The sequence below is a fragment of the Hibiscus syriacus genome, unplaced genomic scaffold (genome assembly GCF_006381635.1).
Source record: "Hibiscus syriacus cultivar Baekdansim isolate YM2019G1 unplaced genomic scaffold, ASM638163v2 tig00110406_pilon, whole genome shotgun sequence".
Taxonomy (NCBI): domain Eukaryota; kingdom Viridiplantae; phylum Streptophyta; class Magnoliopsida; order Malvales; family Malvaceae; genus Hibiscus; species Hibiscus syriacus.
The window spans coordinates 1-25,340 of NW_024062724.1; the positions used below are offsets into that span (position 1 = coordinate 1).

General features: G+C 37.4%; 1 pseudogene; it reads right to left on the reverse strand.

Moving 5' to 3' along the window:
- Positions 1-488: 488 nt before the first annotated feature.
- On the reverse strand, positions 489-22,711 carry LOC120123938 (annotated as a pseudogene).
- Positions 22,712-25,340: the final 2,629 nt, after the last annotated feature.

Below are 25,340 nucleotides of genomic sequence, written 5' to 3' on the forward strand. Positions count from 1 at the left end.
AAATTTTTGAACCTCCATCACCAGAAATCAAATGGCATCATTGAAGGTATTGTATACAAGAAAAAATTATAGTAATATTAAATAGAGCAAAGCTATTTTATTTAAGAAAACAATTATAGACTTCAGGGTCCTGAAGTCTGAACCACAGCAAAAGCTATAGTTCTATAATTTTATTTAAGTAATTCCATGCTTTTTTATATCATGTACCAAATGAGCCTTATAACAATCTTTGCCATTATGCCATACCAACAAAGAACCCATACACACCTACACACATAACTGGGAAAGTGGCACAGGGAACTTAATTATACCTAAATGGTGTTTTACTTTCTCTTTCAACAATTTTCAAAGCACAAAGGAGCTAGACCCATAAGGTCAAGGAATATGTGAATAATGTTGGATATGTTCTAGAAACTGACAAGTAGCGATTTAGAGTATTGGCTAATATAAAGAATGAAATGATGCTGAAGAAAATGGTGGCCGGGGGGGGGGGGGGACTAGTACACATTTCAAGAAATTAGAGTTAAGAGACTAACCAAAGCAGCAAGCTCTGTTGCCAGGCACTTTCTCGCCCTCTCAACATAATTGCGTGCCTCATCATACTGCAAAATGCATATAGGAATAGATGATGGCATTCACAAGAATTAATAGAAGTGCTGAGTATAGGCTAGAAAAGTACCTTTCCCCTCCGAACTAGCAGAACAGCTCTGAAGAATGTACCGTTACTGCTTCCATCACCAGTAGCAGCAGTGTTCCCTAAAGCCCGGAGTTGGTTTCACCACCATCATCTAATCGAGACACATACTCGGCCATTTGATCCCATTCTCCCATGTTCCAAGCAGCATTCGCAGCCTAAAGAATAAACTCATGATTACAAGTACAATATAGAAAACATTGACACATACTATGTCATAAATAACAACCATCGGTGCCATTTCCAATCGAGCAGAGGGCTCAGCTGGAGTCCAATGCTCTTTGCACAAGTTGTTAAGTTCTTCATATCGTGCCAATGCAGCAAGGCATCGCATTCGCCCTACAACATACACACCACATTAAACACTTCAAGAAACTATTATACACTTATATAGGAAGTAAACTATCCTTTCTGAGCTCAAATATGATTATGAAAAATACAGATATGTGGAAATTTTAAGTCAGCAAATGAAAACATAAAAAATTGCTGACAACAGTTTAGGGAATTTTATAGATGGTGATGTACTGGACCCCCTTGTAATGTTTCATGTGGTAATAAAATCCGAGGTACTCTTTTCCTCCTTCCGCTACTTTTCGGATACATGATAGTATTCTGAAAAGCATGAAGGGGGCTTTTAATGAGACCTCCAACTTCTATCCAAAAAAAAAAACTCACTCAAGGCTTTTCTATTTTTTTAAAATAAAATAAAAGTTCCAGAGAAACATCATAATTCAGCTTATTAAGAGCTAACTTGAATACAACAATAGGAGCATTTTGTCTATCAAAAATTGCTTGAGAATAAAAATATATTGACCCCTAAAAATGCCTAACCAAATGTGTCCTAAATGAAACTTTAGAAAATAAAAAATGAAAAGAGTTGAGGAAGAGAATGCAAAACTATCAGTATTAATTTTGCTTCCCTCGGACTATAAACATAGACAACTCTTAATATATGTTCTGAGTCAATAATATCTCATCCTAGTGAGTAGTGAAACATATTTGCAGCAATCTTTTTTCTGCATTCTTTTAGAGAAATTCAAAGAATTCCAAGTTTTTGTTATGAGAAGTTTAGTAATAAGAAGCATGGACGAATTAAAAGAAAGAACTGGACAAATAATTAAATGAGCCATTGTGCTAATACCTAGGGTAGCTTCTAGTACAAGATGTGGGCTGGATGCTTGAGAGGATTTGACAGTGTATGCCTTAAGAGCATCATCCCATCTCTGCAATTTCTCATACCTAATAAACACAAATATATGTAATTAGAATTTCTTTTTTTCCTCCACATTGCAACAAATATGTGTACTTGAGGAAGACAGCACGAAATAATAAATCAGGGAACGAAAAGCACAAAACTGACATAAAAGCTCCCTGAATGACATTAATGCCACAAATCTTTTAGAAAATAAAATATCTAATACCATGATTCCTTCAACTGAACGTCCAGGTGTTGCTGGGCATTAGTTAATATCCCCACGGCAGCCTAAAAAGGTTAAAAAACATGAAATCACAACATAAATCAAGGGGGGAAACTTCGGGGAAAGTATGTAGATATTAGAAGGAAAGAACACTGAACAGATATACCTCATGCTGGTGCAGCTGATTATTTATGTGTATGAGAGCTTCAACTACAGCAACAGGGTTGGCATCCATCTTCTTTGAGCGGGCACCTTCAAATTCCATTTCTTTGTAATGGAGTGCCTTAGCAAATGCTCGACACTGGTATGTTCCATATGAAAGGTAAATCTCACCATCCATGTGTCAAATTGCATATTACATAAAAACTTTTCTCAAGGAAATCATACCTTTTCAGCAAGTGCAGCAAGAAGTCGTATATCTATAGGGAGTGGTCTTTCATCACGCTCCATGAATTCAGCCTGAAATGATCACATATTTGTATTTATAAATCAAAGAAATACATTACCTTCTCTATCAAATGCATGTTACCTAGACTGCCATAGCAAATCGGTTATTTATGTTACAACTGCTTCTTGGCTACAGCAAAGGGGCTTCTTTATCACATGACTGCTTATATGTTTGCACCTTAAGTTGCTTTTTTACCACAGTTTTTAAATATTTTGCTTAAGCAGCAGTCATGCAATGACAAGAGATTATTATGGTCTTCAATGGTGAATCTAATAAATCAGCTAGTAAAGGATAATAGCAATCAAATTTGGCTGAAGGGAGATACCAAGTTGAGAAGAGTAGCCAAAATTTCAGGAGGAATATTAGGCGAAGAAAAGGCCATCTCCAAGCTTCGAACCAACTGCCTCTGACTAGACTCATTCAGTTGAGACCAGCAACTTACAAAACCAGCAGCAAATAACTCACGCCCGACAAAAGGCTGCAAAAGGAGCAGATTAGAAACCTAACTCTGAAGGAAATGATGTATAAGCATAATCTTACAAATATAGATACCTGGGATTGTGCAAGCCGAGCACAGGTTCGTAATGCTGGAGAAGGAGATTCTTTTAAGAGTTCAATGCTAAAATGCCTCATCCATTCTGCCCAATCTTCTTTTGTACTGCGTTGAGAAGCCTCCCCAGCAGTGCGTAAGCGACCATCATTGACCTATACAGAAGCAATTTATGTCAATGATGACCTCTATTGATCCCATGAAATAACATGAGGAGATTATTTAAAGAAAAAAAATGAAAAAAAATGTAACTTCAAAGAACGATTTCATAGGTACAGAGTACAAGATAATGGAAAAAAGTAATCAAATTTTTGTCAATCCAGCAAGCATAAGAATATAAAACTTGTATAGTTTAAGACTGACAGAAACTGTCAGATCTTCCACAAGAAATTAACAAGCCAGATAAATGTGTAAAACAAATGCAACATAACAAAGAGATAAGGAGAAGAATAAAGAGCATAAGATGCACAAGCACCGTCATAAAGAAAAAAATAACGATATAGGAGTTGAGCAGCACACTTTTTAGTGAGAGAAGCTCCTCCTTCTCTCTAAAAATTTAGACGTTTTTCAAAATTTTCTTTCTTTATCACCTTCGAATCCTTTAATGGCGAGTCAGTTGAGAAGATCTGGTGGGAAGAATTGCGTTACAGTTATTATTTTCAATATTCCAGATTGTCTTCATTATCAAGGTCTTAGGTTATTGTTCGATAAATATGGCGAGGTGGTCGATTCTTTCATCCCTAGCAAAAGAAGCAAGGGAGGTAGTCAGTTCGGTTTTGTCCGATTTTCTAGAGTGGAGGACGCGAGAAGGGCTATCATCTGTGCCGATAGATCTTGGATTCAAGATAAAAAGATCAGAGTGTTCATGGCGAAATTTCAACCTCGTGATGTTTTCTGGAGGAAAAAGTATTCTGGTTCAAATTCAGCTGTGGTCAAGAGCAGCGAGGCGGATGTCCAAGAGGCGCCCATTATTGGTGTAGTTGACGAGGATAAGCTAATTACTCTTAGAGATTGTTTGGTTGGAGCAGAAAATTTTTAAAAATGAAAGAGCTAGATGCTATTATGCACAAGGAAGCATATTAGGCCCGAAAATTATGAGGTTAAGTGGTTTAGCTATTTTGATTATATTTGAAGATGAAGAGAGTAGGGACTATACTCTAAAAAATCATATTGGAGCGTTGAATAAATGCTTTGACAAAGCGGATCTGTGGTCGGAAAACTTTCAGTGTAGCAGCCGGCGGGCATGGTTATCGTGTAGTAGGATCCCTCCGTTTGTGTGGTGCCATTCAACTTTCAGAAACATTGCAGAAAAATGGGGAGCTCTTATCTCCATTGACGTAGGAACCGTTAATCCTGCCTCATTTGATAGGGCATGTTTTCATATCATTACGAACCGCAAAGATCGATTGGAAGAATCTGTGTTTTGAAAGTTGGGGAACAGTCTTTTACAGTATTTGTTTCTGATTTGAACCTTGCTTTAGCCCAGATTCCGTCTGGATTGATTCATTGTGTTGGATACATCAGTTGCAGCCCCGTTGCCCACGGAGGGGGAGCTTTGTGGTGTCTCGCCGTTTAAGCCTTCCGAGTTGGTGGTAGATGCTGGAACGATTTCTCGAGTTAATCTTGATTCCACTAATATTAAGGAAGCTCAGCTAGGAACTCGAGCGTGTTTTGAAGGCACGCATTCTGGTGGTGGTATGTGTGGTTCAAGTGCCGAGGTTGTAGGAAATGGTCCATGTTCCGATGAGGTAAGGGCTATGGAAGTTGTGTCCCCGACAGTCTGTTACGGTACAGCTGCGCATGGGTCTGATTGCCAGATGAGCGGCACTTTTAATTCTTTGGAGGTAGCTAGGGGGCGCAAGTGGGGTCTAATGTGCATGGGCATAAGCTGCCGTTTTGTGATAACCCGACAAACTGTTATGGGGAAGCTACGCTCGGTTCAGTTGGCCAAAGGAGTGCAGATTTTAATATTTTGAAGGAAGCTAGTGGGGTTCATGTGGGCTCAGATTTGGGAGTGTGTGATGCTAGAATTGATAGTGCAATTTCGAAAGATGTGCAGCACATGTCTCTTGCTGTTAGTGGTAGGCGTTTGGCTCCAATTAGGAATGTTGGTTCTCGGCAGACCAAGGTTTATTAAATAGTAATAGTTTCTTGGAGTTCCCGATTGTTAGTTCGGTTAGTGGGACAGCTGTGCAGGATCATGCCTGTCAAACTGGTGGCACTTTTGGGTCTAAGGGTGTAATTAAAGATAACATGCAGCTGCCAGTTGTGCCGTCCTCGACCATACCTTTTGATGGATTTAAAGTATTGGTGGTACACGAGGAATTGCCTGCTGGTCAGGGGATGGGGCTGTCGAATTCCGAGAAAGTCGTTGAGCGTCAGAAAAAAACAGCTTTGGAGGAGAGAAATGCTATATTTAGTTCTCTCCGAAATTTTCAAGAAAAATTCTCTGCTCATCAAAGGAAGCCTAGTTAAAGTCAAAGCAAGAAGTCTCAGAGGAAGGTGCATGGAGAGGGTGTTTTTTCTGATCTTGAAGGCTCTATAGTTGGAGTTTAGGATGGTCTATGTCGACAAGTCGAGCTAGAAGAGGCAGTAATGCAGAAGAAGAGTCTTGTACTCTTCGAGTGGAAGTTCAGGGCTTTTTGTTTTTGATTTTGGATTTTTTGGTTTGAGTCAGCTGTGATATTCGGCTTCTGCTGTAATTGTCTTTGTTTTTGTGTTGGTTTTCGGGTAGTTAAGGTGTTAAATCTGGTCAGTCATTTTTGTGACTGTCGGTAAGCTTAGTTGGATTTCGCTGTGTTAGTGTTGCTGTTTAGGGTTCTTCTGGCTGTTTTTGGGTTGTTTGTTTATGTTGGGGGAGGCTTTTCTGGTTGTATCTTATGTTTCTTATGGTTAATGAAATCTTAAGGCACTCTTTTCCTCCTTCCGCTGATTAAGGAGCTTTTCCACAAGCTCTTTTAATCAAGGAGGTTTTTAACGAGGCCTTCTATTCCTATCAAAAAAATGCAACATAACAAGCTATTAAAAGTCAGAAACTGCTCACAGCAGGAAAGCGATAAGCATAAAATCATAGCTAGCTCCCTAAATAACTTGCACAACTCCAAAAGAAAACCCAATCTTTCTATAAATAAATCAAATGCTACATAGCAGATGACTTGCCTGTTCATGCAAATGAGGCAATGTTTAATATTCTCATTTTACATAAGAAATTTGCTGATCATACTTTCTTTTCGTTCAAATGTGTAACCAATTAATTAGAAACACAATTAACTAGAAAGCGGGGCATGCCAAGAACTTAGAAACCGCTCAACTACAGCCATAGGATCAGTCAATCCAGTACTGATCATCACAATTATGATCACAACATGACCAGCTAAAACTGATATGTCATAAAGATTATTTGCAAGCTTCATTTTCAAGCTAGCATCGCATGTCTACTTGGCAGAATGTATAGGATACTTGATGAATAACCTAACGAGAAATAATAATAATAGTAACCGCTCATCATACAGTCATAAGAGGATACCTGGTGACCTCTAGGATGTCTTTGCACATCATTCCCATCTTCATAAGGATCATTTTCCACATCATTTAGTGGGTCACTAACAACCTCCACTGGAGGTCGTCGACTTAATCTTTGTGCTGTCGTGCTCCCAACAATTAATGGCTCACGTCGCCTCAAACGACCTTCAATTTCCTCAAATTCTTTATGCTGAAATAAACTCGATATTAAATTTGACCATGGGACGTAGCAGGAAACATTTTTTCATGCAAAAGCCAATGATATGGTAAGAAGCAATACCCGTAAGCGGTGTTTCAACAAAAGTTTGTGTATAGATGGGATAAAAATAGTGAAGTCTTCTCCAAGGGCGTGTGCCAGACAGCAGAGTGCATCAACAGCATCCTTACGGATCTCATCATTTTTCCTGTAAATAATTTTTTTATAGGTATAGGCATAGTACATAAAAATAACAAGGTGCTTCCATCAAGCCTCCACTGATGCTGACGGTTCCAACCCATTAGAACCATCCATCACTTACCACCGTTAGCGAATCCCCATGTTTGAAACAAATTACAAGGTTCATAGGCTATTAATTACAAGGTTGATTGCAGCCCTATGATATCATAATAAACAATCATTTTATTATCCTTGTTTATTTACCTGAGAAAACCTGAAGGCAAATTAAATCAAATTATCTCAACCATAACCATTGATACTCTTTTGGATCCAAAACCAAACATAGAAATGTGGAAAGATGCAAGCACACTAACATTCCTGATATGAGGCAAGTGATAGACCACACATAAGTCTGCATAGGGAAGTTTTCTAAAGCCTGCAGTTCAAACAAAAGAAATAGACAACTCACCCATCTAAAACAATCTTCAAGTGATGCACTAGAGAAGATATGTGACCTGCAACCTGATTAAAAGAAAGAAAAAAACAAACAGAATAAAAATGGAAGTTGAACAAAACTTGAATCCACATGTATTTAAATAATCATGATAACTGATTCTTCAATGTTATAAATTCTTGCTACCTACCTGAACGCAAGGGATTAATCTTGTCAAAGTTCTGATAGCAGCACGTCTTATTTCCACAGAACCATCGACTTTAAACAGTCGAATAAGGGCAGGAAGAAGTAGATGCATATGTTCATCCAATGTCCCTACAAGGTACTCATAATAAGAAATCCTTCAGAATACCATCATTTAGAGATGATTTTTTTTTTGATAGGAAAAGTAGGTCTCATAAAAACCTCCTTCTTAGTAGTCCTTACCATGAGGTTAGAACCTACTAGGGGAAGGAGGAATAGAGAACCTTAATATATTGATAATGTAAAAATTACATAAAACTAAAACCACTCCTTTAAGATACATAAAACTTAAGCACACTCTTATAACGCCTTGATAAAAAACCTCCGAACCCAGTACTAAAAAAGTGACCCACTACCCAATCCCCTCCTTTGCAAGCAAATCTGCCTCGCAATTACAGCTTCTCGGAATCCACCTCACATTGACCTCATACTAACAAATTTAGATTATATGAGCATGGGATACTGAAATTTTCATGTAAAAGATTACCTAGAACAAAACAAGAAAAAATCATGTTCATAATTTTGTAACTTGTAAATTACTATAAAGTTTTACAAAACTATTCAGATGTTTATTTTTCTTTCAACATGCTTAACCAGTATGCTGCATGTTTCCATGCAGCATCACAGTTGCAAATAATAGACTTGTCAAAAAAGTGAAATAAGTACAGCTACTAACCACCAAACACTTGCAAGGTATGGAGGATGTCAAGAACATAGGTGTAATCATTGCAACGTTCTGCATCACTCAAAACTTGAATGCAACATGGAAGAATAGCAGGAAGATACTTTCGAAATTCATCATTGAGAGCTAAGCAAAGTTGCTCAACTAGATGCAGTACCTAAGCCAGAGAGGTATGGCGAGTTTAAGAAAGATAAACAGAAGAACAATAATAATCAAAACAATCAATCTAACAATCTATCCGCAAGAGATACAAGAGCAAATTATTTGTCCATTTAAACTAAAATATAAAAATACCGGAAAACCACGTGAAGGGCGAGTACTAGCTGGCAAGCTGAATGATGACCATAGTTCAGAAATTAACGATAGCAGCTCCGGTAAATATTTACGAATATGCTGACATAAATATCAAAATCCCAAAATCAAATGCCAGAAGAAAGTCAACATCAATTAGATGCATGAAAGGTTCAAGAATTTAAATTTACCTGGCGCACAATTGACACAAGAGTACCCAACTTCCATGTTATATAATCCTTCAGATGATCATCACATGTACGAACAATCTGAAACAGATCATGCAAAACCTACAGAAACAAAAAGCCAGATGATAATCCACAGTTCAGCAAATCAACCAACAGAAAACAAGCATAAAAACCAAAATTGGATGAAATGCTAACAGACAAACCTTCGGCAAGTATGGAACACAACCCAGACCCATTGACTAACCTCGCAAAAAGAGAAAATCAATGATTTAAAGAAGTTAAAATAGCAAGTTTTAATCAAACAGTAACTAAGATAAATATTGAAGTTAGAAAAATTTAAAATCCATACGGTCAAAAAGCACCTTAAATATAAACATGAGAGACCCAACCACCTTTTGGTGGTAACTGGCTAGAGATGGATCCCTAAGAATTCGCATGAGAGAATTGATAGCAACCTGGATTCAATTATTGTAGCAATGAGCATATAGCTTCTACTACAAACAAAAAAAATGTTAAAACAAGCAAGAAGAAGAATAAATTAGGCTGGGCACTACAGTGGAGTAGTAATCTTCAGACGTAGCAAATGATGGCCAAAGGTCCATAGGCAGTTCATCCATTGATGATGGGATATGTTGACCTGAATCACTAGCAGCACGGGTAACATCTCCATGAGACCCAGTCAAGTTTTGCTGATTTCTTTTATGTGCATGGGGATCCAAAGCACCCATGATACCAAGAACCTGGAGACAACAAAGTATACTCAGCATGACAAGAAAGTTGAACTGTTACCAACCAAACAGCATTCAAAGTTCAAGAGCAATTACCTTTAGTACTTCTCGTCTGGTAGACCACATTAACTCGCCATTCAACAATTTCAGAAGTAGGCCAAGTAATTGAGGGTATTCGTTATATGGAGCTATGACATACCTGTATAACCCATTCAAGATAAATCTCTTTCTTTTATAGAAGTTGAAGGTCTCATTAAAACTCCCTTCGTATTCGTTCACGTACTAAGAAGTATGTTAACGAACATTGGAAGGAAGAAAAGAGTACCTCAAAGTTTATTAATAATAATACCCAATACAAAGATTACACGTAATAACCTCCTATGGTGATATACACCATTACAACAGATATTCTGATGGCAAAGATGGAGAGGCTCTTGGAGGGGGTTCTTGGTCTGCGTTCGTCGATAATCTTAGTAGGAGAGTGAGCAGAAGAACTTTAGGGGAACATTTTAGTTATCATGGAAAAGTTATTAGGGTGTTTATTCCTTTTATTAACAACAGACCGAAATACAAGGATTGTACGTTTGCTTTTGTCCATTTTGCAAGCAAGAAGGATCTGTTCAATGCGGTGGAGAAGTTGAATAATGTCAGGATTGCCGAGAAGATAATTTCTGTATCAGTAGCTAAATATGACAAGTTATCTGAGACGAAGAGTCGTGAAGGGGCTAGTGAGGAGGGCTTCAAAAAGGTCGAAATAGGAGAGTTGAAGGGCAGAAGATTGACTTCTCCAGCACAAGGGAAAGAGAAAATGGAACGAATGAGCAGGTTCCTTGATGGAAGGACTTATAGAGACACGGTGGTTGGGGTGAAAAAAGTTCCAGAGGGACATCAAATAAGCAGTCAAGGAATACTAAGGAAGAGAAGAAATCTTTGGAAGTCTTTATCCCGATGGAAGAGAGATTATGGTTGAAATCTTCACTTACTGGCATTTGCAAAGATATTTTTGAAGTAGAATTTGTGCAGAAAGCCTTACGAAATGAGGGCTTCAAAGTTAAGGTAATGAGGTAGGGATATGCGAAGAATGCGTGTCTGGTAGTGTTTCAGTCGGTTGAAGAGAGAAGGATTGCAATGGAAGAAAAATGGGAAGCCCTGATGTTCTGGTTTGAAATATTGGAACTAGTGGTAGAGGAGGGGGCATTCCATTAGCTTATTGTGCGATTTCAATGATTGGTGTCCCATTAAATTGTTGGTCGGTCCCATTCTTTTCTAGCTTAGCATCCAGATGGGGCAAGGTAGTAAAAATCCAAGATCAAACTGCACATAGAGTGGATTGCAGAGTGGCGCAGTTGTTACTAAGGGTTGAGAGTCCATATGACATTCCAGAATAGATCATCATCACGTATGGGAGAAAATTCATGATCAAAATTAAAGTTGATGGTGCTGAGGATTTTTTCCCAGAATTAACAGATATGGAGGTAGAAGAAGTTGCAGAGGAACCATGGGAGGAAAGCTCTTCGGAGTGGAGCAAGGAAGATGTGCATAATATGCAAGAAGAGTAGGTGGGAGTACAAGAGTTGTCAGAACCCCAGAATAGGATTGAGTGTTGAATTAGAAGTTCTCAACAAGGCAAAAACACAACTACCGAGGGAGGTTTGAATTTAAACATAGGTATGGAAGATACTTTTGTTTTGTGCAAAAATGTGACAGAAGTAGGGGATGTCTCCATACAGCAGGAAAAGTCAGAAGAAGTTAATGAAGGGAGAGAAAATGGGAAAAGTCTGGGAGGTGTTCCCATAGAGCATGAAAAAGTTGACTGCGGAAATGGGCTTATTAGGGGCCTGGATTTACATTTGAGGAGTGGGTTGGATCAAGAGGAGGAAAGATTAAGCAAAGGATGTTGTTTTGAAACAGCAGAAAATAATGTTGTACATTGTCAAACTCCAGTGCAGGTGGGGTCTGTTTCCTTGTCTTCTCATAGAAATTCGGGGATTGTATCTGGGAGTAGAATGGGAAGGGGCAAATATAAACATGTTTATTCAAGATCTAGGTTGAGGGGAACTAGGAGCTGTTTAGGTACAAGTTCGGAATATGAATATAGAAATGAGGAGGGGGATGGGGCAGAGGCATTGGAGAGCTGGAATGTAAGTAAATTGTTAGGGATTTCATTTAGAGAGGGGAAAAAAGCTTTTATGAATAAAGCAAATCCATTGGTTAAGGGGAGAGGAGCGCATGGGGGGAATTAAGGGTGATGGATTTCAAGGTTATGACTGGATATAGATGACTAGTTGGAATTTACTGTCTTGGAATGTTAGAGGTTTGGGTAGGAGGATTAAGGCTAGAGCTGTAAGGAGGATTGTTAAGGAGAGAAAGCCTGTAATTTTATTCATTCAGGAATCGAAAATGGAAGTGTTGACTCCGCTGGTAGTGAGGAAAATGGGTGGTAATTTGTTGACAGCTTCGGCAGTTTCAGCAGCTGTAGGTTCTACTGGAGGTCTGATTACTTTATGGAATGAAAAGAGTGTAAGATTATAGAGGAAATCATTCATAGGAGGTTTGTAGCAGTTAAGAGTATTATTGATGGGTTACAAGGATCCTGTTGGTTCATAAATGTGTACGGTCCGAGTGTTGATTCAGAAAAGGAGACGTTTTTCGGGGAGCTGTTATCATTCTTAGAGAATATAGACTGTCCAGTGTGTCTCGGAGGAGACTTCAATGTTGTAATGTCACAGGATGAAAAGATGGGAGGTGCAGTGAACTTAGTTACAATGTTTGCTTTCAAAGATTTTATGAGCAAAGCTAATTTACTGGATTTGCCTTTGGTTGGAGGTCGATTTACATGGTGTAACAATAGGGATATCCCAACTTATGAGAGGCTTGATCGATTCCTAGTGGATCAAAGATTTTTATCATTGTTCCCTATGATAACTCAAAGACTCTTTGAAAGGTCTGTTTCAGATCATAACAGCATCTTGCTGGAAAATAGGGGCTGGAATTGGGGCCCTAAACCGTTCAAATTGTTTAACTATGTCTTGGAAGAAGATGGATTTTGTAGGATGATGGAGGGAGAACTGGTCAAGCTTTGTAATGTGGAGAATAGACAATCAATCTCCAGTGTACTAAAAGGAGTTCAGGATGCAGTGAAGAATTGGTTTGGGAAGGGTTATCTTGAGATCCCCGAGAGAATAAATAGGTTGGAGAAAGAAATCAGGAGATGGAACTTAATCTGCAACAAGGTCTCTCCATGGTGTCTATGAAGAACCTAGTGGAAGCAAAGAAAGAGCTGTGGGACTTGTATAAAAAAGATGAATTGATTTGGCTTCAAAAGTCAAGATTGAAGTGGAGTTTGAATGGGGATAAGAACACTAGATTTTTCCACCAGTGTGCAAGAGGTAGAGGAAGGAGAAATGGTATCAAATCCATCAAAGTAGATAATGAAGACATCTCAGATCCAAAATTAATTAAAGCTTCGGTGGTACACTTTTTCAAGGGGTTGTTTAATCAGGAAAATACATTGGAAGTTGAGGAGATGGACTGGATTTTTTATAGCTATCGAATCAGCAGAGTATGGCACTCGAGAAGCCATTTTTTGAAGAGGAAATTTGGGGTGTAATCGCTAATTCGGATTGTAATAAAGCACCTGGCCCGGATGGACTGAATTTAGGTTTTTTTAAGAAGTTTTGGTCAAGTCTGAAGGAAGTTTTGCTGCTGTTTTTTAAAGATTTTTATGAGGGAAAGGAATGGGACATAGAAACCAATCATTCTTTCCTCTCTCTTATTCCCAAGAGGGACAATCCGGAGGGGCTTGAAGACTTTAGGCCTATTAGTCTAGTTGGGGGTTTCTACAAAATTCTCTCAAAAGTTCTGGCTAGAAGATTAAGCTTATGCATTAATGAAGTTATTAGTCCTTCACAGTTCGCTTTTATACCGGGGAGGCACATTTTAGATTGCTCGTTTATAGCAAATGAAGGCATTGATTGTTGGAGGAAAAAATGATTGAAGGGAGTTGTTTTTAAGGTGGATTTCAAAAGAGCTTTTGATACGGTTGATTGGAGGATCTTGCTGAAAATAATGAGTAAAATAGGGTTTGGAGCTAGATGGAGTTCTTGGATGTACAAGTGTGTTTCAACAGCTTCCATTTCAGTTTTGGTAAATGGCACACCTACGGAGAAAATTCACATTACTAGAGGGCTAAGGCAAGGCTGCTCGTTATCCCCTTTGTTGTTCAATTTGGGAGGGGAATTGCTACATTTAATGTTGGTAAAAGCAGTGAATAAGGGGTTGTTTTCGGGTTTTGAATTAGGCTCTAATGAACGTTCTTTCATGTTATCACATTTGCAATTTGCGGATGATTTAATAATTTTTAGTAAGGCTTCTATTCATGATTTGGTGAATATTAGAAGGGTACTTTTAATTTATGAACTGATGGTGGGTTTGAAGTTGAATCTGTCTAAGAGCAGAATTTTTGGAATTAATGTGGGGGAGGAGGAACTAGTTTCATGGGCAAAGGAAATAGGGTGCATAAGGGGAGTTTTTCCTTCGAAGTACTTAGGTCTTCCATTAGGGGCCAAGAGGAATTCTTTTTCCCTGTGGGAACCGGTTGTACAAAAATTTTATAATAATTTGGCTGGTTGGAAGGCCAAGTCTTTATCTCTGGCTGGAAGGGCTATCTTGGTCAAATCGGTGTTGTGCTCTATTCCAATCCACTATCTTTCTATTTTTCGGATCCCTATTAGTGTTCTCAACAAACTAAACTCTATCATGGCATCGTTTCTATGGGGGGATCATCAGATAAAAAGAACATTCATTGGATCAAGTGGGATATGGTGTGTAAGCCAAAGAAGTTGGGGGTTTAGGGATTCCGAATCTGCTGCTATTCAACAGGGGCTCTTATGGGGAAATGGGTGTGGAAATTTGCTGCAGAGAAAAATTCTTGGTGGAAATCAGTTGTGTGCTGTGTTTACAATATGGATCCTAATTCTTTGATGATCCGGAATACTTGGACAGCTCGTAGTTCTTGGATTTGGAGAGGAGTTGTTAAGAACTTTTCAAGTGATGCATTTGGGGACTGTTTTAGGAGAAATTTGTGTGTTAGGGCTGGAAATGGAGAAACTGTTCAGTTTTGGCATGATGTTTGGTTGGGTTCGGCTCCTCTAAAGACAGGTTTCCAAGGATATTTGCTCTTTCGAATAACAAAGAAGGTAAGGTTGCAGAATTCAGATTGCACAATGATTCGGGTTGGGTTTGGGATATTCAAATGAGAAGGAATTTGGTGAATTGGGAGGTTGAGCAGTGGCTGCAAATTATCTCTCTGTTGAATAGCTCTTCTTTGTCTCTAGTAGAGGAAGATTGTTGGATTTGGTTGGGAAATGGAGAGGGCTGTTTTACAGCAAAATCATGCATGAAGTCCTATTTTGATAGGGAAGGTATTGATCAATTAGAAAGTAATTGGGAACGGTATGTTTGGAAAGGTGTAGCTCCACCACGTGTGGAATCTTTTGTTTGGCAACTTGCTCATCATAGAGTTGCGGTGAAAGAGGAATTGCTGAAGAGAGGAGTTTCTGGGGTTGAAGACTCTGTCTGCCCTTTGTGCAGGAAGTACAATGAGTCGGTCTCTCATTTGTTTCTTCACTGTGAAGTGGTATGGGTTTTGTGGGCTAAGTTTTTAAAGCTTTGGAATGTTTTCTTTGTGGTTCCTAGTTCGGTGATGGACTTCCTAATTGCCTGGGATGACTTAGTGCCGCGATCCAATATATGGAAGTTTATTTCAAGAGCAGTGTTGTGGTCTGTTTGGAAATGTAGGAATGAGGTGATTTTCCAGAATGGGAAGGTTGATTCAGCGTTGTTGTTCTTCATTTCACGTTTCAGAACTGTTTCTTGGTTTGAAACATCAGTTAAGGATGTTCATTTTCATTTTGATTCCTTGATGGGGGATTTAAAACTAGCTGATCAACATGTCAATCTGAATAAGAGGTATCTTCCTTCTTCTAGGTGGAGTCCTCCTCCGATAGGGTTCTTAAAAGTTAATGTTGATGGTGCAATGGTCAAAGGTTGGGATAAGGGTGGAATAGGTGGCTTGACTAGAGATGGCAGCGGGATGGTGCTTGGGTCTTTTTCAGAGAAGGTAGGGGGAGGTCCTCCCTTACTCGCAGAGCTTTTGGAGATCAAGAGAGGGTTGATTCTTATTGAGGAAGTTGAAGCTGATTTCTTTTCAAATCAGAGGATCATTTTGGAATCGGATTCTTCTAATGCTCTGAAATGGATTAATAATCCGAACCTTAGTACTACTTTGTTTCATTCCTTTGTAAGGGATATAGCTTCTACTGTGGAGAGGAAGGGTATCATCACAAGGCTCATCTCGAGAGCAGCAAATTGGGAAGCGGATGAATTAGCTAAAGCTGTTATAGGCTGAACTTACGTTTTGTGCAATGGTTAAGGTGTTATGCCTTGGTAGCTCCTATTTAGGAGTTTCAGGGTGTGTTTTGTTTTCAGATTTATGGTTTTCTGTTTTGTAAGAAGTTGTTAGTTGTTGAAGTGTGGAGGTGTATTATTGTTCTAATTAATAAAAGTTAGAGGCACTCTTTTCCTCCTTCCAATGTCCTTCATGTTATGTTTGTAACATGTAGGATAAGAAGGGGGGTTTTAATGAGGCCTTATTTTATCAAAAAAAAAACAAACACCATTCAAGGTAAATCTCTTAAACACCACTAATGGAAGGAAAGGGGCAAACGTTTCTAACATAAAACATGCATAAGTTTAAGAATGTGGGTTAACCGAAAGATCCTCCAACAGTTTCAAAGCAATAAAAGATGTCTTACCCAGTACTCTGTACAACTTGACCAAGAGTAGCAACAGCTACTTCACGTTTGGTGACAGCTGCCCCATCCAATAATGCTTCAACAATTAAAGGCATAAGTTCGGAGATGTATTCTCTCATCGCAAAACCACCCTAAAATAAGTCAAAGTCCAACAAAGAATATCAAGAGAAAATGTTATACAAAGGAACTTACAACCTGCTATGCAGCAACCAAGCTAGGATTCTCATCAGAGAGCAAACTTAATATATAATACAACTGATAAATTCCCAATTCATGCAAGCACGATTCTTTTCCTATGTCTATAAAACTAAATATAGTAGCACAAAAATGATGTCGTGTGAAATACTAAAAGCAAACAAACAGAAGTTGACCTACCACTCTAGCAAGATCTCCAACAGTTACAAGAACTCCACTTATAAAACTATTATTGGCATTGACTCCAGTGCCCTCAAGTAGTCTTGCCACAAGAGCCTGAAAAATAAAACATTCAATATCATGAAGACAGTATCCCATTGAGGAAAATGACCCTAACCCCCCCCCAAAAAAAAAAAAGAGTAGCAACTAGAAAAGTGGAAAGCAGAATAAAATAATTAAATAACACTGCAAAAAAATAAGTAAACCTTGTGAACTGGGGCAATGTATGGGAGTATTAGTCGTTCACAGTTGCGTATTAAACAACCGAGCAACTTTGCACTCTCTTCTCTGCATTTGTTATCTGCACTGCTGACAATATAGGAGAAGTCAATATTCGATGCTTCATAGAGGGGACAGAAGTTTCTCTTTTTTTACCTTTGTCCTAAGTATGTCAATAATTGTATAAGATGACGACGAAGTGCTGGAAGAACATATGCCGGATTTTTCTCTGATAATCTCCCAGCCACCGATATTGCATATTCTCGCACATCAAAATCCTATAGCACCAGAAATATTCTCTATTCTTAAAGTGAAACACAAAGTAATCAAAAAGTTGGAACAAAAAGGCACAGTTATTTCAGCACATGGTAAGTGCTGCCTATCAAGATTAGAATCCTACAACCGACTAACATGAGACAGTCCTTAATCTAATCAGTATGCATGTCTCCAAACTCTTTGCAAAAAGAATTTCCAGACTTATATATCAAAAAAGATACTGAAAATCTGTTGAAAAGACAGCAGAGCAAAAGTGCAGACACAAGAGCAGCATAAGAACAGTATGGTGACAATTAGGCACAATGTCTCATTTAGGGTAAGTTAAAGATGATAAGAACAGTAATTAGTGCATAGACCAGACTTATCTATAAAACAAAATATTAAGCCCTCTTTAAATGAGGGAAAATGTTGATAAACCCTATTTTGAAAAAAATTACAAATCAGTAAATATCAAGTCCTCTTTAACTATAGAAAAATGCTAACAAACCCTATTTTTCACCATAGACCAAGAAATTACGAATGCATTAATTTTCCAATTTCTTATGTAAAGAAGAGCACTTGTCCAGTCCAACGCAGCATCATATTACTCCATCCCTTTTGTCTAGAACCCAAGAAAGTGAAATCTCTTAAATTGTGATACACTTCTAACTATTTTTTATTTCATAATTCAGCAGCCCAAATATTAAATTGAAGACATGCCAGCAGTCATCAAGGTCATTAATAGGCTTATGAAGCAACAAACTAATAATATGAAGATGAGAGAAACATTTGTGCCTGTATGGAATAAATCGCACCTCGTCATTTAAAGCAGCAAAAACCGCACTCAAGCTATCAGCTTGTGCCAAAAAATCATCAAATCCTCTATTTCCATGGAGAGAGGAAAATATTGAATGGCGAACAGTAACATCAGCGTCTGCAACAGCTGCAATGAGAAGCTTCTCCACAAGCTATTGAAAACCGGACATCAATTTATAAGCAAGCATAAAAGATAAAGATTTCGGCACGGGTAAAATATAATGCATTAATATCATCACTAAATGCACCAACTATTATCATTAAGATTATTACTAATTGTAACTAGACAAACAAACCTCCTCGGTGAGACGCCTTCGCTTTCCTCCAGCTCGGTTAGACCGACCCGAACCAAATTGTGAAGAAGTGATATCAGAAAAGGAATTTGCAACTAATTTGCAACAGCATAAGGCAGCATCTTTTCGAGTTGCTCCATCCTCATCATCAAGATACACAACAATTGATCCTCTCGCAAACTCAAGAAGTTCATGTCCCTACATAGAACAATTAGTGATGAACTATGGTTGACATCAGACACTCCATATAGTTTAGGTAAACTGACCTTGAAATTAAAATGAGCAAGAGTCTGTAAAGCAAGCTGAACAAGGGCTGGACCACTAAGCTCAGACACTGGCTGGGGAACATTAGCAGCAGTGCCCCGAGCCAAGGCAACAGCTGGCCTTCCCTGAGAATAATGAGACTTCGAAAGAACCAAGGAAATGCAATCAAGTAGTCGATCTTGAATAGTGGGAAGCAAAGACGGGATACTGAAACAGAACAAGCATTTTATTAAATTCATACTATCAAATAGCCTCCAAATACAATTTGAATAGTCATAGCTGCCTACATACCTGACAGTAATTTGCTCAAGGGCTTCAACAAGTGTAGGACAAAGACCAGCAGAAAACATAACATCAAGAAGACCACGAACATGGGACTCCATTGCTGGTCCCATAGCTTTTGCAATGTTACCAACACAGGCCAAAGCTTCGAGAGACGGTCTACCTCTGCGTGGAGCAATCTGCAGATAGGTAATATGAAAGCAAACAGTTAGCCAAATTCTTTCTTATCCAAATAAAGCAACCAAAATGCATATTAAACACACACACACAAAAAAAAAGAAGCAACCAAAAGAAAGGTCATGAATAACGAGACAAATAGGACTCACTGCATCACGTAAGAGAGAAGTAATTGTCGGCAAATAGTGGACAAGCTCTCCGTCCAAAGCCCCAGCCATCTCCCCAAGGGCAATAAACCCACTGGCACGTTCAGCTGGGATTCTTAAAACTGTAAGGATATGTTTCATGCATATCTGCAAGATATCAAAAAACCAAATGCACATGATTGAAAGGGATCTGCATGCTAGTTATAATAATGTGATTTTATTAAGGAGAAATAACAACTAACCGTCAAGTAGTTTGTTACAAATCTGTCACGCAGGAAATGTGCAATGCGAGGTAGCAATGAAGTTATGCTAAGGCGAACAAGTCGATCACGATGTTCTAGGTATCTAAGAACGATTTCAGCAACTTCTCTGTACCTTGACATCATGAATTCACCGGTGTTCCTGATGGATAAAGTTTATCCACAACAAAAACTAGCATCAGTCATAAAACAGAAAGGTAAAAATAGGATGCTTGGCTAGACTATTTTATGCTAATGACATAAACGGAATAATAATTCCAATGTTCCACTAACAACTCATTTACAACTAAATATCATGTCATATGACAATAAAATATTCTCTGTATAGAAAAGATAATCTTCTTCTCCTTAAGGATGAGCATACTACAAATATACCCACACATACACATACACGTATAAGCTAATCACAAGCTATATATACAGAAACTAATCAGTACTAGGTGAAAGGCCATCCAGCACATGCATAAGTATGTATAACAGTATTTATTTTTCAAACCAAAGAGGCACTTACAGAAACACACTACAGAATAAAATTTCTTTTTCTATTTCTTTCTCTTTTTTATTTTAACGAGGGGGCCCAGAATGATCCAGTGGGGGAAACCAATAGATTCCAAGCTAGAAACCAAATATTACAGGACCTAAAGTCCTTTTCTGTTTACAAATAGAAAATAAGACCATCACACCAACCTCAAAAGCTCTCCAACAGCAAGCAAAGAACCATGAATACTGTGAATAGGAGCATTATTTCCCAATCCATCTTGTGTAGCTTCAAACATTCGGTAATACCTGTGGAAACACCAACAGATGAACATAGGGGGAAAATAGAAAACAAAGTTCAGAGGTTAAAATAAATGAGCACGCGCAAGAAAGGAAACACAAGAGCTGCCTCATACACAAAAAAATCAACAAAGAGGAGCATCTAATGAATAAAAAGCAGGCACAAATCCACCAAGATTAGCCCCCTATAACGCACTACTATTGCAAGGCAAGCTATAATTCCCCTACTCTTCAGTTTATTTGAAATTAAGAGAACACGGTCAGATCAATAGTAGGAAAAGGGAAATTTTGGAACAAAAATCAAATAGCAGCAACACCAAATAGGAACTCAACTCAGACACCAAAACCTAAGAAACCATGAAGAAATATTTCTACATTTATTAATTTAAAATAAAAGAAAATAGTAAGCTAGGTTTGCTAATGTCACTATTAAGTTCAAATTTATGGAAAAAAATAAAAAGAATGAGATATCAAAACTCGAAAATCAATAAACTAACCACTGCACACGCCAACGTGTCTCACGTTTTTCAATAACACGGAGGCACGCTCGTAATGCTTCCACAGCGCGCTCACGAACAGCCAATGTTGGATCTCTCAATGCAACCCAAATAGCATCAACAAATTCAGGTACATGAACATTGAATACCGTGGAAGCATTTTCTGCCATTTCCTATAGTAATAAAAATGCAAAGCTAGCTTCAATAGAATATTCTTTTCCAACAAAAATTAATTTCAACAATTTGCAGCAACCTTTGGAATTTGTCTTATGGAGGAGTTGGATTTTGTCCCAAATCAGAGATTTATCGTGGAATCAGACTCATCTAACGCTCTGAAGTGGATCCAGAATCCATGTTTAAGCCCCCCTTTGCATCTATCCTTGGTGAAGGATATAGTTTCGAGTTTGACTGGAGCGGCAAACTGGGAAGCTGACAAACTAGCTAAAGATGGGATAGGGTGATTTTTGGGTTATATGATCGTGTTGATTAGCAGGAATTGTATTTTCCTGTTTGTTAGGTGGTTTGTTTTAATTCTTATGTTCTTCAGTTGAAAGTTTAGGAGTTTGTTCAGTCTTTGTAATTTGGCTCTTGTGAATAAAAGTTTCTTCGCACTCTTTTCCTCCTTCTTTGTTCTGTCATGTTACCTTCATAACATGGCAGGGCTTGAAGGAGGTTTTAATGAGGCCTACTTTCTATCAAAAAAAAAGTAACCTTTGGAATTTTCAATAAATTCATTCTTAACGAACAAAAAAATCTCACATGGACGCACCTTCAAAATTAAGACAGCGGCAAAACGGCGATACTCTATTCTATCCCCGCGAAGCCACTCCAGGGCAGTTCTGACCTGAGAAACAGATGCATATATTTGATGCTATTCCCGTAGGGTAATGATTGCTCTATGAAAAGAAAAGAAAAAGCAATGTCCTCAACAAACCTGAAACTCCACTTCATCTGCAGTCATCGCACCACCAGCTCTGGCTAGATGTCCAAGAACTTTACTAGCAAGGACTAGTATTTCAGGATCACGCTTAATCTCAAAAACCGTCCGCATATAATTAGAAAACCTGGAAACCTTGGAGGCATTCTCCCCGAGTGCCACATCTATCAACTCGTCAATGGCTCTTAAAGCTCCCATATTTTGTGCAACATCATTACTTTCCAGGAGGTTCGAAATTCGATCATATAACTGATCCATAAAACGAGAAAATGCTTCCCCGCTTAGATCGCGAGCTTCTTCTTCCACATGTTTCTTCAATGCTAACGAAGTTCCCTCCTGCTAAGAATAAATCAAAGCCAAAATCTAAATTCCCTACAAATGAAGGATAATCAATCGAACTATTAAGCTAATCTTATTCTTCAGCTAAAAGCCCAAGTTCCAGCTACTAATCAAGGAAATGCGATTTCAAAATTGTTTCCACTTTCTACAACTACCAAGCCAACGAGAGAGAGAAACAAAATAAAGGAGCTGAAATGGGAAACATCACCTTAGGATTTCCACGGGTGCAGAGGTCAGCTAGAATCCGATTGAGAGCTTCGAAGCTTCCGCCGGCGGGGCCAGTGGCGGCGGGTCCACAGAAGCGGAGGCTCTGCAAAGTAACCGCCATGAACACACCAACCCTGACCACTAACTGCTGAAAATCCAACCCTAAAAAAGTGAGAAATCAGTGGTTCAGAGCATAAAAAATGTGCCTCAGTTCTTCGGTTTCAAGGCATCGAATCCAACGAACACACTCGAGTAAAATAAAGGGGAGAAGAACACTCGCAGTGGAGAGGAATTTGAAGAACAATCGCAGTGACGTTAAATTTACGCGTGGAGAGTGTGCGCCACCAATAAACGAAGCTTTTTCTTTTTCACTTATCAAGATGGAACATAGCATTTGACGGCAAGGCAACTTTATGTTGCTGCCTATCCTAGGACTAGGGATTACTCTCGCACCTATGAGTTTGGTTCGGATTTTATTTTATTTTCAATATTTTAGCTCGGTTTTAGGGTAATTTTATATTAAAAATCTTAAATAAATAATTATTTAGATATTTCAAAAATTATTTAGAATAATAACCCCAAATAGTCCACATCATACTATATAGGTTGCAAACCGCGTGTTAAGTCATCGCACGTGAGATATATCTAATGTGGGTGCACTTTTCAAGTAAGTCAATAAAATAATTGAATAAAATGATCTCGCACATTTCGAAGCGTGTGGTAGTATTTAATATCCAAAATATCGCGAGATTTATAGAGACCTCGCTACGTACAAAACATGAGTTTCTTTCGACTTCTGTATAGCAGCCTAATTTGAAACGTAGAAATTAAGTAGATATAAAAAATAAATATAATTATAATTAATAATATAATTTATTAAATATAATAAATAATTAAAATATAATAATATGTAAATATAGTAACTAAAATATATATTTTATATAAAAAAGTAATTATAATATATTTTTAAAATTTTGAAATAATGAAATAGTATACATATAAAATATTAAATATAATAAATAATTAATAGTATTATAATTATAATATATTTTAAAATTTAAAAGATAAAAGATAGTAATAATCTTACGTCTTGCAAATCACGAGGTACTAAAAACGAAATAAATTTCGTGTGTTTTCAATATAACTCGCATCTCGCAGGACGTGAATTGTATTTAAAACCATACTTCTCATGATGCGGGATATAAATAGAGTCATCCACTCTTATTAATCATCACACCCATCCCTTTCATATATTCAAAGATTTCATATAATGGCGACGAGTCTATTAAGACATGATCAAAGTCACGTATTCGATTATTGGAGGCGAACTGATGAGGTAAATTAATTAATATTATTTTGTATTTTTACTATTTATTTATTTATTTAGTTTATTTGTTTTGGTATTTAAATAAATTTTTAATATTATATTTTGTAGAACGTGTATTAGAGTGACATATAAATCTTGTGACACCGCCCGATGCGTATATTATTGACTATTTACATTTAGTAGGTTTTGGATATATCAGTAGTATAACTAGTGACGATATGAAGCTGTATCCTCCACTTATAAATGTGTTGGTGGAAAGATGGAGACCGGAGACACACACGTTTCATTTACAGTGTGGGGAGGCAACTATTACCCTGCAAGATGTTGAATTTCATCTAGGACTGTCTAATGATGGAGTAGTTATTACTGGTGTTGTCGGCACCCCTAGAAACGTATGTGAAACATTACTCAGAATTGATATGCATGATGATGCACACGATGGTGGAAAAATAAAATTTAAATTTTTTTATGAAGATTTTACGAACCTACCCCATAATGCGGAGCATGAAGCTAATTAGAAAATTTTCAATGTTTTTATCTATGAATATTTATTAATATTTTAATTTATTTATTTTAAAAATTAAGTATTTATAATATTTTATTAATTTTTTGAAGTGATTTGCTCGTGTCCATATACTACGAGTTATTGGGGGATTTTAATGCCATACAAATCATGAAATAAGATGCATCTGATGTGGTTGAATCATTTGCAAAATTTGAGTGATTCAATAAATATAAGTTGGGGTTGACAGTTTTAGCATTTTTTTTCCGACAGCTTTGTAGAGTCGTAGATCTGACGAAAAATGTCATTAGATGATGTTTATTGTTGTTGCAGTCGTGGGCCTGGATTCGAATGACATTTTTATGTACGATCCTTAAAACACATGTCACATATAAATTTTCGTTACTTAAGAGGTAGAAAATATTTTTTTTTATCTATTTTTATAATATTACTAACAAATAATACAATTTTATTGTATTCATAATAGGTGGACTAGTGAAACCTCTCACGCTCACTTATCAACACATCAACGAGACTTCATACTTTTGATCGATAAGTTTGGACATCATGTAATGAAATATTTCTTTGACTTTTATCTTATAATTTTAGAATAATTTAATTTATTTGAGGTTTTTAGCTAACAAAATTATGTAATTTTAATTTTATAGTTCTCGTGGACATCTTACTGCGATGTTGCTATTGTCGATTGTATACCACATGAGAAATGAATAGGATTTGGATAAAGCTAATGATGAACCTATAATACGGTAAGATTATGTACTACGACGAAAAAAATCGGTCTTCCACGGTCAATCCGATTTTTTTGTGACTAGGATTTGGTCAAACATCAAAAAAGAATCGAACAATCGAAATTATGCTCTATATGTAGGAATCCCAGACACGCAAAGAATAAATACCCTAATCATTCAGGCCCATGTATCAATTAAACGGGCTTTTTGCATTATTTCTTTTTTAATTAACAACATATATTACTTAGTTTTCAATTTCTTTTGATTTCTTCATGAATCAAATCATGCATTCCAATCTTTTCCAACATGATTTTTTACCCCATTAAAATATCTCGAATGTGGCCAAATTATTCTTAACATAAATATAAGTTGCAATATTATATCTCTAAGCATATAAATTCTAAAATCACTCATATTTTTACAAGCCAGAAAAAACACTCCAATATGTGTATCAAAAAAAAATTTTCTTC